Genomic DNA, 10104 nt, shown 5'->3' on the forward strand with positions numbered 1-10104 from the left:
AGTAACCTCCTAGTACCATAAGGGTTTAGGGACTTTCATCCAATGACATTTATGGCGCCCCATGTCTAGAACCAAAACATTTTCGGTGTCCAATCATGTCATCTACAATATGCCTATGGAGGCTATGGCCCTAATGTCGCTAGGGTGTACAATAATCATGTCACTCAAATGAGAAATGCATTAGTCATACTATCTAGTCATGCAGCAATCCTGCGCATACCATGCGTTCATGTGGAGCAACTCCGTCTCTCAAGGAGTCCCAAAAACAACTAGCCTAATAGCACATGTTATGATCAATCACTCCTCATAACAAGCATGTAAATGATGCGTATGGGCATGAATCATAAAGTTATATAAGCATATTCTACAATGATGATGTTCTCTCCTCATATCAAGGATGGGCCTAGATGGCCTACTCATATCGAGAACGGGCCCAAGAATAAGGAGTGGGCTTCCTTACCCACTCCATCATGTAGTTAAACTGGGCTTCCTATGGGGCCCAATAAGCATAAGATGGGCTTGATGACTCTACAAGGCATGGTAGAAGCATCATCTATAATGAGGGCCCAATAGTTTGGGTTAGCCCACTAAGGCTTGATGGGTGACACTCATGGGGGCCCAAATAGATAAGAATGGGCCTAATAATGGGCCTTAGGGAGGTTCACAACGTGGACATTTAACCACCATTGTCCCCTAGAGAGTGGTTCGCAAGAAATTTAACTTATAACTGGGCCCATGGCCCGATTACTACTTAGGAAAAGAATGAGCAGCATACATAACATTACACACATCATAGTGGGCCTTTAGGAACGGCCCATGGCCCACATGCATCAAGATGGGCTATGTATGGGGTAGTTCATGGCCCAGAAATACCATGGCCAAAGGAAACATACACTACATACATTATGGTGGGCCTCATGGGCAGCCCATATGCCCCAAAATAAATAGATAAGGTACATTCAACATACATCATTATGGACCTTATAGTTCAACCCAAATTTTGGTAGATTGGATGGGCCATAAAGATGCAATCATATACACCATAGTGGGCTTACATCCAACCCAGAAGGCCGAGCACAATGGGTGGGCAACACTTGTATTTGAAAAGGAATTAAGGCTAGATGTCCAGCCCATCTGGGCCTGCCTGGATGTCCAAAATATAGACAGGTTGGTCTTTACTCAATCAGATGGTTGGTTAGTGGGCCACACAAGGCATGAATGGGGCCCATAATTTTAGAAAAATTCATGGATGGTGTGTATACATAACACCCCTAATCTGGTGGGCCTCACTACTCCAAAATATTCAGCTATGTGTAGCAACTTTAGGCCCTTGTTGGACATCCAGCCCACCTAACTTTCTAGGCATGCTGGGGTCCAGCAAATAGGTTATCTAAGTAAAACAAATACTTTATGGTGGCCCTTAAACATTACAGTGGGCACCACCAAATGGAAGTCAAGGATACAACACATAAATCAAGGTGGGCCTGTTGCTGAACTGCAAGTCTAGCAACACCCAACCAACTTGGACTTCCAAGGAGGCTTGGATGGTTGGTCTAAAATGCACTCAAAGTGGGCCCCAACTAGGGATATCCCACCAGGGGTGGCCCATGCCCAGGTGGGCCATACAATAGGGGATAGCATGAATATAACACATCATCAAGGTAGCCACAAAGGAGGGTGGACGGTCAGCCCTCCTCCTAGACGTTGGCCCAGCTGGGATGTCCAGTAGGTGAGCTGCTAGCCTAGTTGTGGTGTTCCAAAAATGGATAGTCTAGATGCTTCACAAGCACCTGAAGTGGGTCTCAGATATGTGGGCCACAATAGGAATGGAAGGGGAAGACAAAATACATGCATCAAGGATAGACAATTTCTAGATAGCAAGCTACTGAAAAAGAATGCTACTGTCGCCATTGGATTCTTTCTCTGGAGTGGGCCCAAGCCTGCCTAATCAGGGGTAAATGGGTGGAAGGTATGCACCTTAGTGTACAACAAGGTGGGGTCCACATGAGTGGCCCACCAGTCCAAGAACCTGGCTGATATTTTTATTTTCCCTTCAAGCAGGGCTGCCGGATGGTCCAGAAATCTGGACCGTCCAGGCCTGCTCCATGGGCATTCCAACAGGGGGAATGGTGTGGGCTTCATCATACATCAAGGTGGGGTCCACACCTCAGTGGACCACTCCACAATAATGGAAAAACAAGCTAATAAGCATGGCTAAACTTCCATTCAAATGGACAACAAATGGGCCTAAAATTTTCTGGACAGCAGCATGTTATTGTACATTCCAGCCCATAAAGCTTGTTGGAAGATTGATATTCGTCACATAGATCATGATATGGCCTACCTTAGTGGGCACACAGACTCCAGACCAAACTACTAGTTGCATTTCACCTTGCATGTCAAAATTGGCAGCAAGGTGGGTCGTCGAACATCCAAAAAATGGATAGCAAGACCGTCCCACCTTGGTAGACGGTGTGGGCGTCCTGGCCACTCTAGGTGGGCCACACCATCAGGGAAAAAGATAGAGGAGTAGAGGGGGAAGGGAAGAGAGAAAGAGAGAAATCCATGACCATGAGAGGGGGCTCCGTCACTATTAGCCCCTCCAAACAAATCAAACCATACATCAATGGGTTCCATGCATGCATGGACCCTTCATCTGAAAATTTGAGGTGAGGATGTCATCCCCACCATGAAATCAGGGTCTAGATGACCCATCAAAGCCATGGATTTAAACAAAACATCATGATGGGGTCCATGGAGAATGGCCTCATCATGGCTTATGTATGCAACAAGGGTGGACCATTGGCCACCCCTAAGTGGTCAGGTAGATCTCCACCATTGATTGGTGGGTCCTACATGCTCCTATACAAGAAAAATCAAAGATCTAAGGAAGAAAATAAAAGATCTACTCATAGGAATGGTACCCACCTCAAATCTTCTTCTTCTTCTTCTTCCACCCTTAGGTTCCAATGCCTCAAAGGAAGGGATTTAATGGTGGTGATAGGTTCTTAAGGGTTGGGTTAGGAAGGCTAGAGCTTGCAAAGGTGCTGGAAATGGAGGTTACTTGGGACGTTTGGGGCTCTCTAGTAAGGGAAAAATGAGGAAGAAAGAGGGAGGGAGAGAGATAAGAGAGAGAGAGAGAAAAAAAAAAAGGTAGCTAGCTAGGGAAATGATTGCTCTTTGGAAGGGGTTGGCATGCTTGGCATCATTACAAGGCATGCTTACTAGAGTAGTGTGATGTCACCCTACGCTAGTAGCCTAGGGTGACATCATCTAAATGATGATTCCTAAGAATGCTCAATATCTAGAATAGCTATGGCCCTACAATGTACAGTCCACGGCCATGATGATGTGTGGGTCATAACTCTCAATCTAAGCGCCACATTGGTGCACGAGACATGGCGTTGGAAGCGCGGCGACGGCGCGGTCGCAATAGCATAGGTCTTGGGTTAAGTCAGCTCGGGTTCATAGGACGCAACTCGGGGTCTCTAGCAAATGCTATCTATAGGTCACAGGTCACCGAGATTCGACAAGGTGGATCATGGGATCCTAAGGAATGGAATGGTACTAGGACACATGCTTAACAGTCTCATTGTTGGAGCATCCTCCGGTACCAAGAGAGTTTAGAGACTTTCACCCACGGATATACTAAATGCCTATATGTTAGAACCATACATTTTCAGTGTCCTATCTAGTCATTCACGATATGCCTGAGGTGGCCACAGCTCGAATACCGCTAGGGCGTAAGGTGATCATATCACACAAAATGCAAGATGCATAAATCATATCATCCAGTCATGCATCAAACCTGTGCATACCGCACGATCAAGTGGGGAAACTTCGTCTCATAAAGAGTCCCGTAAATGTTTCAGCCCAATGGCAAATGTTATGATTAATCATTCCTTACAACATGCATAAAAATAATTCGTATGGGCATATGACATGATGTCATACTAAGCATGTTCTCAGTGTATACTACTAGACTAAGTATACTAGCATGTTATCAGATATATCACGCAATACTTGGCAAGATAGGCTCATACATCAAGATAGACTCCACACAGTGGATATACCAAATCTGATATCACATATTCTTCCATCTACAGCAAAGGGTGATGATGCACTCTCCTCTAGACAATGGATGGCCTAAATGAGACACTAATATCAAGGATGGACCTCGCACTTGTCTCAACAAGGAGATGGACGATGTGGATGATATGTACATGTCACAAGGTCCTAGCCAATGGGGTACAAAGGTAGGATACATCTCTCATGGTGAGTCGAGTGGGTATACAACAAGGTGAGTTCACAGGGTGAGCTAACAGGGTGAACAATTGGGCTTTTTCAATCTCTTATCATGAATAAGTTGAGCTTTCTTATGGGGCCGAATACATATACAAAGTGGGCTTGGTGGAGTTCATACATTTCGGACTATGTGCCCCAAACTTGGAAACTAGGCTCACAAAAATTTCAATCACCGAATCCAGTGCCGACAACCTCCATAGTACCCCATTCTCGGCTCGTCTATATGTCAGATTTCGTTCTTGGGATCCTACAAGGAGGATTTTTCAACGTACATTTACTCGTAATAAGCATAACTATAATTTTACCTAAATCACAAAGGCAACATCATCATCACATATCCACTAATATAAACACTTGAACACAATGCTGAAAGGGAAGTACATGTGTTAAAATCAAAGCTCCAGAAGTCAGCTACATGCTCCAATCTCCACGCTACTGCAACCTAACATCACCTGCACGCATCTATCGTGCATAAACTTAGAGAAAGATTAGAGGGTGGTGTAAGTGTGTGCACAAGGTAAGTGTCAAGTATTCAATACAATGCCATAATCATACAATATCGAAAATACTGGTAAGATCATGAATCGTACGATATCAAAGTAAGTGGAAATATTGACAAGTCCATGAGTCAATCAATATTAGAATATGCAATACAGATCAACTATGTAAATGAGGAGTCATAAAAAGCCAAATATCAAATGTCGAGGATGCAATGTAATATGTGGTGAGAATAGAATGACCATGTTGGAGTGTGAAGTCAGGATAATAGTACGTAGTATCGCAGGCAATGGGGTCTATCACAAGGGACTTCTATCCAAACTAGTTCCATACCTAATTTGGATAGTCAGACTCAATGTAATAAACTCCTAATCTCAAGTTAGTCGCACGCCCCAACCAAAATCTTGGCCATTGCAAAGGTACACGTAAAAAATAGTTGCGCACCACCAGCCCAAGTGGATAGTGAATGAATGAGTATGCAACTCCTGCTCCACAAATCATACTATACATCTTTAGGATCATCACCGGGGTCTAATATACTATACATGTAATCGTTGCCCACTGGATGTGCAACTATGCAAGTGGAAGAGACCTCATTATCTGCCTGGCTAGTAGTCAGCCAATATCTCCCGGCACGTCGATAGCGGACCGAATCACGAGCTGGTCAAACTCAGCCTAGTTATGCCCCCTACCCTCCGGTGGATAGGCCACACCCCTTCCCAACCGACCATGGCACAGTGGGAGACGTGGCCTAATGGTATTCGGCACTCGGGCGCTCAGGCATCCACTCGGTCTCGACGTTGGAACATCTCTTGGCCTTAGAGGTTTAGGGATTTTCACCCAGGGCCATCTATGGTAGCCTGATGCTAATAACATATTTTCGGTGTCCCATCTAACTATCCATGATATGCCTGTGGAGGCTACGGTCCTGATGTCGCTAGGGCGTACAATAATCACAACACATAATGCAAGATGCATGAGTCATACAATTCAGTCATGCATCAATCTTGCGCATACCGTGCGCTCATGTGAGATAATTTTCGCGTATCAGGGAGTCTCATAACAACTTGCCCAATGACATATGCAATGGTTAACCACATCTCATAACAAACATGCAGATGATGCGTATGGGCATGTATCATGATGCTATGCTGTCACAAACTCGTAATCGGCATCAATAACTGGTATCGATATCGGCACCGATAATTAACATCGATAATCGACCTCGATGCAAGGCGGGGTCCATAGATGGATGATCGATGATGGATCAATCAATATCAATGGGGCCCAATCATTTTTGTTAACTTACAAGAGAATGATGAGGATGGGCCTAACAAGGCCTAAGGGAAGGTCACAATGTGGATGTTCAACCATCATTGCCCATCAATGTGGACCTTTAACCAACATTGCTCCCAAGGAGTGACCCACATAAGGCCGAACGTATAGTGGGCCCACATCCTTACATAAGGGCCTAATATACATCATCAAGGGGCCTCACTCAAGGGCCCCAAATACATCAAATGGTTCAAATCAAATGTGTCGTATTAAATGGGCTGAATCATATAGGCCAAGTCAAATGGGCCGAATCAAATGGGTCGAATAAAATGGGTCGTATCAAATGGGCCGAATCAAATGGGCCGAATCACATGGGCTGATATAAATGGGCTGATCGAATGGGCCGAATTAAATGGGCCGATTCAAATGGGCCAAGTCGAATGGGCCCAAACCAACCACACCATTAATCTATAGCTAGAGATCATTTTAGAGTATTATCCAAAAAGATTGAATCATATCAAGAGATCATCTGGACCATGCCACACATAACACTGGTGATAATGATTTTCACTGTTAAAAAAATTCCAGTAGTCCCACTATAGGTTTATTTTCCATCCAACCTATTCATAAGGTCCCAAAGACCTGAACGAAGAGGGAAAAAAAAACAAATTTCATATTGGTCCAAAACTTCTGTTACCTAAAAAGATTTCAACGCTAGATATTCAATCCCCACTATCTATAGCAATGTGGTCCACTAGGAGGACTTACTAAATGGATGAATGGTTAGGATGAATCACATACATCAGGGTGGGGTCCACATACGTGGCCCACCAGAGAATTGAATCTACTGCATTTTCCCAAGCCCTTAAATGAGCTCATCAATGGATATAAGGTTTAGATGCATGGAGGGCCACGTCCCAACTCATCTGGATGGTGGGGACCCCACACGTGTGGCTGGGTCCCACCATCCAGCAAGCGGACGGATGGTGTGAATAAGACCCATACCACACAATGCAGGTGCCTCACATCCAGACCGCTGGACAGTCTGGATGGACGTAGAGGATATAATACATACCTCAGTTTGGGTCTCACGCGGTGGGCCACCCACCCTCTCTCTCTCTTTCTCTCTCTCTCTCTCTCTCTATATATATATATATATATATATTAACTGGAAGTCCAAATCTAACATCCCAGACGCTAGACGTCTGGACGTATGGATTTGGACCCATACATCATGGCTTCCACCGTCCAGGGATCTGGACAGTGTAGATAATCGCCTATTCCAGGTGGGTCCACATGTGTGGCCCACCTCAACTTCGGATCAACTGATAATTGTGTTTTTCCTTCTTTTAGGTCTGTTCAGACGGATGGGTAGCAATCCCACACGCTGGACAATCCAGCAAGGTGGGTCTGGCGCATGGATGGCATGGATATACTACATACTTCATGGTGGGCCACACACACACACCAGGTGGGCCACGCACCTCTACAACATACAAGAGAGAGAGAGAGAGAAACGTGAAGGAGAGGGACCCCGCCACTCTTGGGCCCTCCCTTATACAATGCATTCATCAAGTGGGTCCCACAATAAGTGGGCCCTTAAAATAGAAATCAACGGTGGATCACTCATATTTAGTCTCCTTCTTTAGCTCCTTGGACACCTATGCTCCTTGCCTTCAATTTTGATGGAGGTTGATGAAGAATGAATGATTAAGATGGGAGATGAGAGAGGGTGGGAAAGTGGGCCACACTTGTTGTTTTGGGAAGGCTTAGAGATCTTAGACATTTTGGGTGTTTCTCTTGGGGTTGGAGAGTGAAGATAGAAATGAGAGAGAGAGAGAGAGAGAGAAATGATGGATGAAAAGGGATGGATGAAATGGCTGTTGTAAGGGATGGGAATGGGAAAGCATGGGTTAGGTTGAAATTTGTGTAAAGGAGGTATGGGTGGGGAGAGAGAGAGTTGACTTATGAGGGGGTGAGGTGGCATGGGGTATGGGTGATGTACTCGAGATAGGGTGTGTACTTGATTGATTGATTGATGGGACATGCTGTAGAGATTCTCTCAGAATTCGCAACACGCAGCGTTTCTTCAGAATGAACATGGGCTCACATCTTCTGGCCCGGGTATCGTCTCAGCATGCGAAATGAGGCATGGGAGCTGCGGCGACAACGCGGTCATAAGGATACAAGTTTTGAGTCGAACTGACTCTGATATAGGGACACGACTTAAGATCATGCGTAAATGCTAATAACAGATCGCGAGTTACCGGAATTCGACGGGGAGGACCGCAGAAGCCTACGGAATGGTACCGGCTAGGATACGGGTCTCACAACATGTATCTAGGTGGTCCACATTTCTATGGAAGGCCTGGTATGAGCATAATGTGGGCTCTAAGATTTGGACAATCCTACAGGGCATGGTGGGAAGCACCATTATCAATAGGGGCCCAAGGGTTTGGGATAGCCCAACAAGGGGAGATGGGTATCACTAACATTAATGGGGGCCCAAATCATGGTCTGTCTATCACACATATGGGACCCTATCTATAGCTGGGTGAAAGAAAGGATGGGAGATGAAACAATGGATCTTTCGATGGTTTTCAACAGTGGACATTTAACAACCACTATTCCTATGGTGCGGTCTTCTTGGGATTTCGATCTAACTCTTAATGGGGCCTACGACCTTTAAACTATCTGGAAAGTGGATGGACAGTGTGCATGTAGTACACACATCATGATGGGCTGCACGAGGGAGCCCCACAATGGACGCCTAGCCCATCAATCTGCTGGTGGGCGTCCACCTGATATCTGAACCTATTGCATCTGAACTAGGCCCACACCTTGGAGTGGACCCAAGAGTATCTAGGGAAGGTATGTGTAATGACCTTGGAATTTTTGTGCTAATCTTTCCTTAAGTAGTTTTTGGGGTAATTAGCGCTATACTCGATTGCTTGTGAAACTCACATCAATCACTTTAAATTGTATCTGCATAGCTCAAAACTTGTAGATTAGTTAGTGCTATGTTACTCTGAAATCTGAGATCCATTGCTAAATCCAGTTGTTCTGGGAAATTTTTAGAAGATCTGGATCGGACCTGGACCGCGTGTCGGAGGTCCGATAGCGATGATCTTAGGCTGTTGCAGTCACTATGTTGGGCTTAACAATCACCTCGAAAATCAAGTCCATCTGATGTTCTAGGTCGATTTGATTGTGCTCGGAGTGAAGAGTGTGAGAATGGTTGGAATTTTATAAGTTTTTATGAAATCTGAGTCGTGTCGCTTGCGCGATGATTTTAAGCTATCTGACCATTGGATTCTGACCCAATTTCACCCTCTGATCAGGGAAGGTGGCCCAGGCATATCCTAGTGCTTGTGGACCTGATCGAGATTCTGTGACCGTTGAATTGAGTGTGGTCCGCCATGGCTGATCTGAAGAGCCGGTCGGTACGAAAACTCAGCCTGACCTAGATCCATGGTCAGTGAGCTTAAGTCCAACCTTTCGTGGTTATAGGCCCACCAAAAGTGCTTCGTTGGATCGTAAGAGGCAGGTTTTGGTTATACCCTAAGTATACCTTGACCCTGGGGTTATTTTCATCAATAATAGGCCTATTTATAGTCCTTAAACCCTAACCCTCTTTTCCATACGAATTTTCTCCAACCCTAGCTTGGAAAAAGAGTGGAAAAGAGAGAGAAAGTGAGAGAGATAAGTTGGTGAATCATCTTAGATTCTTCCTTGTTCTTCTTCATCTTTGAACCTTCACTTTGAATCATTATTCTGACAGTTCTGAGTTCATTTTGGGGTAAGTTAACCTAACCCTAATCTGTGTTAGAGCTTAGATTAGTCTTAGTGTTGTTGTATCTCATTCCTATCCTTGTTTTAGGGTATTCTATCGCCGTTGACGAAGACAACTCGTCTAAATCAGTTCGGTGTTTCTTTCCTTGCTTAAGGTGCGGACTTTAAGTGTATAGGTTATGGTTTTCAAGGCTTTCAATGCCAGTTAATGATTTATTCTTGTTATGGATGAGA

Source organism: Magnolia sinica, chromosome 2, assembly GCF_029962835.1.
Source record: "Magnolia sinica isolate HGM2019 chromosome 2, MsV1, whole genome shotgun sequence".
NCBI lineage: Eukaryota > Viridiplantae > Streptophyta > Magnoliopsida > Magnoliales > Magnoliaceae > Magnolia > Magnolia sinica.